This window comes from Poeciliopsis prolifica, unplaced genomic scaffold, assembly GCF_027474105.1.
Source record: "Poeciliopsis prolifica strain line A6 unplaced genomic scaffold, Auburn_PproV2 SCAFFOLD003, whole genome shotgun sequence".
Taxonomy (NCBI): domain Eukaryota; kingdom Metazoa; phylum Chordata; class Actinopteri; order Cyprinodontiformes; family Poeciliidae; genus Poeciliopsis; species Poeciliopsis prolifica.
In genome coordinates, this window is record NW_026562378.1 from 5,077,696 (window position 1) to 5,087,096 (window position 9,401).

The window sequence follows — 9,401 nt, forward strand, 5'->3', positions numbered from 1 at the left end:
TCTTTGTCTGCTTTTTAAATTCTTTCTAGAAAAAACATGATCCTTCATTCACCACAAGAGGGCAGACTGGTGTAAAGAACCGCCTTTTTGAAAAGCTAAAAATCGTCTTTGAAATGTCAGCTTCATATTTTTTTTCTTTAACATCCCCAGAAAAGACGAATTCCACATTTTTGAGGCGGCTTCTGGCTCTCGTGGTGAAATTCCTGCATCTAACTCCAATCCCATCAAACAGTTTGGTGAAAACTCTGGGGTGAGGACAAGTGCAAAGAGGGTCAGCTGAAGGGCAAAGCGTTCCCTCCAAGGTCACTGGGGGTCCCGGCAGGTCATTTCCTGCTCCATAATAACAGCCCGGCTTCTCTCACAATGACGGCGCTCACGCATTGTGTGCGCCGTACAATAATCATTCTCAAAACACGGCGGTGAGAAACCACAGACAATGTCTGTCAGCACAGACGCTTGGTGGTGGCGAAAGGTCACACAATGGCATTTTTGTGTGTGTCTTTGGACTTGATTGGAGCTTTCTCAGTCACAGATGACTTCTACTTTCACAAGCTACTTGGATCCCGACTGCTCTCTACTCTAGCATGACATCACCAAACGTCTGTAAGACGGATTGGCCGGTTTATGAAGAAAAGTTCAGGTCTGAGTGAGAATTTACACATTTCCATTCCATGTCTCCAACTTACTTAAGGTTTCTATGTAGACATAGAAGTGGTGCTCCATGAGTTAGGGGACCATTTATACTGTCACAAGACCATCATGATGGATAACAGTAGTAAAAATCCCCGCAAAAAAAACAAAAAAACAATAGAAACGGACCCGTCTGAAGTAAATTAAGCAAGACAACTGTTACATAACCAAAAGAAAACAAAAAAAAAAAATGAGTTAGATGAAATGCAAAATGAAAATGACTGAGATTGACCAAAGTCAAAACATCTAAAACAAACATAAAATAACTACAAGAATCTGTAATAGAGCAACGTTACAGAAACAAGCCAACCACTAACCAGATCACTTGTATGTTAGTTGGATTGTGTGTTTTTCCTTTTGGTGAATGAGATTTTATTTTTAACGCAGTTCTAAAAGGTAGGATTGTGTCCATTTAAATGTGCCAAAATCCTGGACTTCAACATTTTTCTTCCAAACCAGCTGCTTTTGTTCCACCTGTTTTCTGAAGGATGGACTGTGAGGAAGATGAAAGCAATTGTATATTAGTTTTGTTTTTTTTTGTACTAAAAGTATGCATAGCCTTAAAAGCTCCGTTGTCCCATTACAACCACAAACTTTAATTCATTCTAAAGCGATTTTATAAAACAGACCAGCATAAAGTAGCTGCATGGTGGCATATACTCACTGTTTCTTTAAAACAAGAAGATCCTGGTTTTGATATCAGCCTGGGCTCTATTTGTCCCTAACATAACATGATGTGTTTGTCCTGTGTAGTCTGCGATGGACTGGCGACTTGTCTAGGCTGTACCCAACCTCTCACCCAGTGACTGCTGGAGACAGGTACCAGCTTCCTTGTGACCCTAGACAATTGACGGATGGAAATCTTGGGACATTGTTTTGCAACATAACCCTGCTTGATGCATTCCCTCAACTTTCTCCCTGACATGACTGCTGTGTTCCTTGGTTTTCATGATGCTGTTTGTTCTCTAAGGTTCACTGACAAATCTCTGCTTTACAGAGCAGCTGCATTTACACTGAGAGTGAGGGAGTGGACAATCAGGTAAGTTATGAAGGCAATACTGTATCCTATGTATGCACATCAGAGTTAATTGGGGTCAATTAAAAATGAAAAATGAAAAGTACCTGCACCATAAAGAGACCCAGCTGAATGTCAGGGGGTATTTTGGGGTCGTGCTGCTTTGTTGGAGCCACCTCAGATGGCTCCCTGCATCCCTGACAGGCCACTGTCATGCTGTGGCTGACTGGAGGCCTTGCAGTCCTTTCAGTTCTTAGCCCAGGATATGATTACCGGTCGCACAAGCGCTGCGGTTTATCTGTTGCTGTAAACTGAGCAGAATACAGTTTGAACCGGAATTCGTGTGCAGCACTGTATCCTGATGTGGCCAACCGAGCGTGTGTGCGAGTCTGAGGTGGATGCTGGGGTTTGTGCAGGGCGTGTTTGGGACTGGTTTGGGCCATGTGGTTGAGCTGCTCATGATCCCCCTCAGGCATGGGCTTGATTATTATCTTCCTTTTCTGAAACATGGTGTTGATGCAGCCTGTGTTTTGTCTTTTATCTGCCAGAAATCATGAATATGCGAAATGAAAAAGGAAATATGGACAGGGTTTAAACTAGACATCAGGTGAGTGTGCGCCGTGCAACTTCTGGGCCCAGTGACGCGGTGGTGATTGATTACATTCGGGGCTCACCTGCGATGCTCTTCCTCTTAATCTTTCTTGCTCCATAGCAGACACACACAATCGCACACCGACACACACAAAGAGAGAGGCAGAAGTCACCAGTCAGGGAATAATATCCTGCTTAGAAGACCCTTCACAGCACACTCTCATAAATCACTGAGACAGAGCCACCACCCTGACTGTCAGCATGTTATTATGCGCCCACTCTCGGGTCTGCATTCTTCACAATATAAATTCATTCAATTCCCCCAATCCTACAACGCTGCCATGAACGCACGTCATGAAAAAGAGAAGAAATACGAGTTCAATCTGAACACACACACACACAAAACCCTTCCTCACCTGCACTGATTCCCTCTGGCTACGCTCAAAGTGCACAGCATCACAAGGGCGGCCCTGTGTGCCCCGAACCCACCGCGGCCTTCTGCAACCGGCCATTCCTCAGTGACAGGGTGCCGGGACGAGGGGGATGAGAGGCTCTGAAGGGCGAGGGTGAGGAGTGGATGAAAGCCTCCGCGGCTCAGCAGCCTTGTGCAGGTGGCAGGTGTGATGCGGCCGGGTGCAGAAGCGCGAGGGCGAGGAAGAGGAGGACAATGAAGGCATCTGTGACCCTCGGCGCAGCTGCAGGAGGAGGGGAGGAGCAGGGGCTGACAGACGAGACGGTCCGACAGGAGAGAGGAAGGAGAAAGGATGGCCCCGGTGAGCGCAGAGATGGAGATGGAACTTCAAACGGAGGATTGGGTTTGTGGGTGTAGAGAGACGCATTCTTGTCTGGCACGGAGTTGGTAGGGACATGAATGGCTGGGAAGGGCGGGGGGTCAAAAGTAAGGCTTGGGTGAACCAAACCCAAGTCTACAGATGTATTCCTGCTGTGTGGATGTTATTGCGCCATGCACTTTCCCCTCAAAGCCTCTTGTCTCTGTCTGTGTGCATACTGATGTCAACCACTCTCTCTGTATGGATTTGTATTGATGAGACAGTAATCCTCTCCCCTAGCTGCCCTTGTGTGAAACTGTCCACAGCTCCCACTAAGGCCCACTGATCTCTGCCACATGGCGCCCCATCAAAGCATCCGACGGTCATGCCTCTCAGAGCACGTTTTGCCAAACATGCGCCGAGTGGCTCGCACACGGTCCCTCTGCGCAGAGGATAAGCCACAGATGAAGGTCTCTAACGCCAGACTTTGTATCATCTTGGATCACGCGAAGACGGAGTGAAACAAGGCTGCACTGTGTTAGAACAGACACACGCCCGCACTCGCTTCCTACTTTCTCTATCGGACCTGATTAGAGTGACAGGGGCACTTCCCATTGGCTGTGAGAGTGGCCCTCTCCTTTCCAGGGCAGCCAATTTCCCCTACTCCAGAGCTGATAGGAAACTTTGATTGTCCACTCAGCTCAGGAGAGACAAAGAGATTTTTCCTCCTACAATCCACATATCGCTCCATCACATCTCTGCCTACAATACCCCCCACTCCCCTCTTCACTTGCCTTTTCCTCTTTCCCTCCACCATCTCTTCTTCTTAGACTTTCTGGGCGTATTTCTATGAAGCTATAGCCACTTTCTGTTGCGGGCTGCAGATGGTGAGTCCATTAAACAGGCACTGACTACTTTGATGGGCAGGAAGTTTCACTTCATGTGGTGACATCTGCATCCTGTGACAAAATCCTACCCCCTGTGCATGATTTACTCTGTTGGCTAACCACCGTCCACTGATAGCATTCCTTGATGAGATACATTTGCAATCCTGCCGCATGCATAGCAGTGCCATGGTCTTGTTGGGTGTGAAGTAAAACAAGCAGGGATTAAAGATTGGGGGGTGGGTCACGCTTAGAGGGGCTTCTGAACATGTCTGGGTGGGTCGGTGGGGGTGAACAGGAAACATCTCTCCCTTTCTCTCCCTCCGCCCGGAGCTGGCGCTCCATGAGAACACACTTCCTGTCAGGCCTCCTCAAACTTCCTGTCCAGCCACCGGGAATCCCAGCTGGAACATTCCAGCTGTGCGCCGCTCCTCCCTCCCTCTCGCCCTCTTCATCCAGTTTCTTTGTTACAGGGTTCATTGGAGATATCCACTCACATTTATTCCAACGCAGGAAGAAATCAAGGCGGCAATTTTTACGTCGGCAGTCTGGATGGTTAAACAAGCAAAAGAAGACGAGTGAGAAAAAAAATCACATTCCACAGGAGAATAAAACAAACAGAGAACGTTTGGGAAGGAATAGAAGCAGAGCAGGTCAGCAATAGAAAGACCTGAAACTGTGACCAGAACCAGATAATGTGAATCGGAGTGGTAAGACAGAATCGGACAATGCAATGTCTCTGCAGAAAGATGGGGATTCAAACCCGGGACCTTTTTGCTCCATCTGTCGGACCTGATTGGAGATCCTGATCTCTTATTTATTCCACAAAATCAATGACATATACTACGTTACACATATAAATGATTATAAAAAGTCCTTTTTCATCTTTATTGTTTATTATATTATTGAAATTTCTCCATGTGGTTCAATGTCAAAAATAAATATATTCAACTAGACTTAGATTTAGACAGCCTCTATTGTCATACGACATTCACAATATATGTGGGCGAAATTCCATTGGAAAGCTCAGAATAAGAAGAGTAAAAATATAAATATATACAATAAAAAAAGATTAGTAGGAGTTTAGCACGGCTTTCGTAAAAGGTTCCTGATTAACCTCTAAAGGTTGATCTGGCATTTATGGAACAGTGGCAAGAAGAGAACGCTACTGTTCAAAGAAGTCAGAAGTCCTGTTTGCACTGGGTAACAGAAAACATCTGGCAGAAAGTCGTCCCGTCAGATGAGACCAACGTTCTTGGCCTTCGTTTAAACGTATGCGTGGATGAACGTTAGTGCAGCACTCCACCCCGAAAACACCATCTGACGGTGTGACGGTGGCAGACGCAGCGGGTTTTCTGTTCATCAGGGAGGATGACGGTGCAAACGACCTGAAACCTGTTCAAAAGCACGTTGACACCTCAGAAGGGCCTAGTCAAAGTGCCGACTTAAGTACAATTCAAAACCTGTGACAAGACTTTGAACTCAAATTTCACAGATGATTTCCATCCGATTTGACCTTGCTGGAGCTGATGTGAAATGAAGACTGAAGAAACAGAGATTCGTTCATAAAAGACTGTGAAAATGATGACTCCTTTTCCTTTCAATGCAGGATTACTACTTGTGTTGGTCCACCACATCACGTGGTGTAAGACACCTTCTCATGTGCCATACCTAGAAAAACGAGTCAGTCAGTTCAATCAGAGCCCCGCTGCTGAAGTTCATGTCCTTCCCGCCAGGGGTCGCTACATAACAGCACATTCCCTTCCCCTGCAACTCGAGTCTCGCAGCTTCAGTCCCAGAGGCTCCTACCTTTCCGAGCTTCGCAGCCTCCTCGTTTCGACGTGCACGACTTTTGTGTGAAAGCGGGGAAATGTGTTCGGGGCTATTAGTCTAATGGCATGAAATGAAAATGGCACAGGCATGCTTTATGAATGCGCCCTGACACCGGGGGCCCCGTATGGCGGAGGAAAAGAGCAGGTTTGGTGACTTTGCGTATGACCTTTTCGGAAAGAGAGCTAATCCCGAGCTATAATAGACTCCGGGACCGATATGGAAAACTGCAGGCCCGTTATCTCGGTTGTCTAGGAGACCATCAGAGCACCGGAGCCGGTGGAGATGCGGCGGTATTAAAAGAGAAGCGTGTGTGTGTGTGTGTGTGTGTGTGTGTGTGTGTGTGTGTGTGTGTGTGTGTGTGTGTGTGTGTGTGTATGTGTGTGTGTGTGAGTCTTGGAAAATATTTTTTCCCCCTTCGTTATGTTTTCCTGGAAAAGTGTCGCTCAAATATGCTGAATCACATCTTATAAACCCGGAAATGGTTTATTTTTCTTTGGTTTTAAATCCAGAATAGCAAAGATAAATGTCCCCAATGGAGTCTTGTCATTATTCCTTTAAAAAAAAAAAAAAAAGAAAAAGAAAACTCACTCACCTGACATCAACTATAATTCATTTAAAATAGGTCTGATATGATTTGAGCTGAAATTGGCGCAAAATGTTAGAAAGATACCAAGAAAGAAAGAGAGAGAAAAGAAGTCAGGTTCATTTGGCCTGCAGATAACAGGGCTGGAAAACAAACAAACAAAAACAAACAAACAAAAAAACAAACAGTGGTGCTTGTTAATAACGCCTCTGTCCTGTTGTGGAGGTGAAGGTGGTGCCATCATAATTAGATGTGTTTATTATGAGGAATCTACTAGGAAATTAGGCCTTATCGTGTTATCTGCCCCCCTCCACCAACCTCGGTGTTGGATAAATGAAAAGTTTATAAATCATTACAGGCCAAATTAACAAGGCGTCGTCATATATTGCCTAGCAACACAATAAGCATCCCAAAAGGTGACCCGAAGAAATCACAGAACTTCATCTCGCCTAAATGAGATCAATCGGGCAGATAAGCTTCGCATTATAGTGACGCGCGGTTCATATTGCATTGATGCGCAAAGTGCGTCTGGCCAATAAGCTCCCCGCGTGACGCCAAGCAAAGACCATTGGTGAAGAAAAAGACAAAACAAAACAACAACAACAACAACAACAAAAACGTGAAAATATGTCTCTTTCCCCGCACGCCTATCTGTCTGTATCAACCTGCGGCATCTCTCCCCCCGCCTCGTCGGCCCCCTGCGCCAAATGATGCATTAGATGCACTGAATGTATTTGTTGTGCGAGTTTGAAAAGGCGGCGATAATCTGGGAGGGAGAGATAAGGAACACCAATTTATTCAGCGGCACTTTGGACCCTGCTTCCAGCCTCGGTCGGCGCTGACACCCCCAGCAGTTTGCTGATAACGATTAGGCCATTTATTATCTTCACGGAGAACAAAGATTACGTGGTGCCGATGAAATATTACCCCTGGTAATAATCAGAAGGAGAAGGGCCCCGGCATCCATAATGCAATGTGCATCTATATGCACATTATATATATATATATATATATATATATATATATATATATATATATATATATATACAGAAATAATAATAATAATAATAATAATAATAATAATAATAATAATGCTTTTGCTGATGTAAAATGTTACACAATTTATTATTATTTTTTATTTAATCTGAGCCAGACGTCATTGATGTTTGTTTCCTAAAAGTCAGACCACAAAGAGCCCACAGTTGTACTTTTAATCTAATAAGATTCTGATTAAGGTGGTAATGTTAGAGGCATCAACGCTAAACTGAACTATTGCTTCCGGGATAATTGGATTCATGTTGAATTCAGGGGAAGAAGAAGAAGATGAAGAAAAGGAAATAAAGAAATCAATCGGATTCCCCATAAACTATGAACTGCATCACAGTCAGCCCGCATCTTTAACTTTAACAAGTTAAGTGAATTTTATGACTGTGACGTTCATGATGTTTATGTTTGTTATATTGACGCTGAGCAGAAATCTGTTGGAAAGTCACATCTTCGCTCTGCTGCTTTTAAAGCATTTCACGGTGATTCCGGCTGTGCTCCTTTCTTCTTCTGTTTTTCCCCCCTTTCTTCTGTTTTTATCATTTTTATTTTTTTTATCGCCTCCTCTTTTTGTGTGTGTGCGCGTGTTGCACTCTGGGGAGCACGAGGCCCGAGCGACAGAGCCCCCCCCCCCGTCCTTGCACCTGCCCGGCTGCGGCGCTGCGCACGAGTCCAGGTCGCGTGCAGGAGATTTTAGGAGCTTTGCATGTTTTACAAAGTTGGATGCTGCTCTTCTGCTGTGTTGCGGGGCCACAAAGCACCAAAAGGAGAGGGGCGAGGGGACGGGGGGCTGCGGGGTGGATGGGGGTACGGGGAAGGAGCAGGGTGCATTTTTCTCCTTTAACACATTTAACAAAGTGGCTTGTGGAGGAGGGGGAGAGGCTGAAAGCACACATAGACAAATCTGGGTGAGTTAATTAAGGCGCAGCGAGCTGTCAGGGTTCTCTCGACTTGGGTGACCGTCCAAAAACCGAGAAAAGAGATCAAATGACGCGTAAAGCAAACAGTGAGACTCTAACCCACGTGGAATCAGCGCACCTTTTTATTGGGCTCGATTTCAGTCACTATTTCTGGGTGGAAATATGCAGGTAAAAGAGAAGTACGTTGTAGTTCGTCGTTGGCAAAACTTTCCTAATCGAAACCCCACGTGTTCAATAGAAACGTGAATTGGTTTGTAGCTAAAACTGTAACCACAGCAAATACAGTGACACACCCCCAACCCCCCATTTACCCCCCAGGGGTGAGAAGCTAAATGTGCTAGCCGGTCTGGTTTTAGCTGATACCAGGTTACACAAACTGAGGCCTCCCAAACTTTCATTAAGGTTCTGCAACTTTTGCCAAATTTGATCATTTTTTTCCCCTTCATACAACCGGTGTAAACACGTGCTTACAATGCATGGACGCCACAGTTGCATTTTATTCAAAAAGTAGCATTTCCTACGAAAATAAATCAGCTTTTTACAATTATTTAATACTGTTTTTTTAAAGCATCAGAAACTAACATGAATTATAAAAAATGCACAAAAGTCAGTTGCCTCATATTTAATAGAACCAAAGTACCTTTTTATAGTGTAAACAACAATCTTTTTCTGAGTGTGTGTGAATAAACTATTTCTGCAGCTGCAACAACATTTTTTTTTTAATGCTCCAAATAATTTACGCATCATGCAATAGCGGTGCAGCCATTATGGTTTCCTTGTAGCTTCCTGTAGCTTAATGTCATTTGAAAAGGGGCATTGTCTGTAACAGGCCTCTGTACGAACAATAGTCACACACCATAAAAAGCAGCTTTGGAGAGCGATGAATGCCAGTCAATAAAAATGATCTGCATTTCACTCAGTCCTATTATTCAATAATCGGTTGAGTTCTAATATCAGCCTGTTTACTTTGACAAGAAAACCATGCTGGACATTTTAAGTGGCATTAAATTAACACGTTGCTTTCAGTGAGTTGTAAAGCATCCAAGGAATGGTGAGCCTGTTCTGTTTATG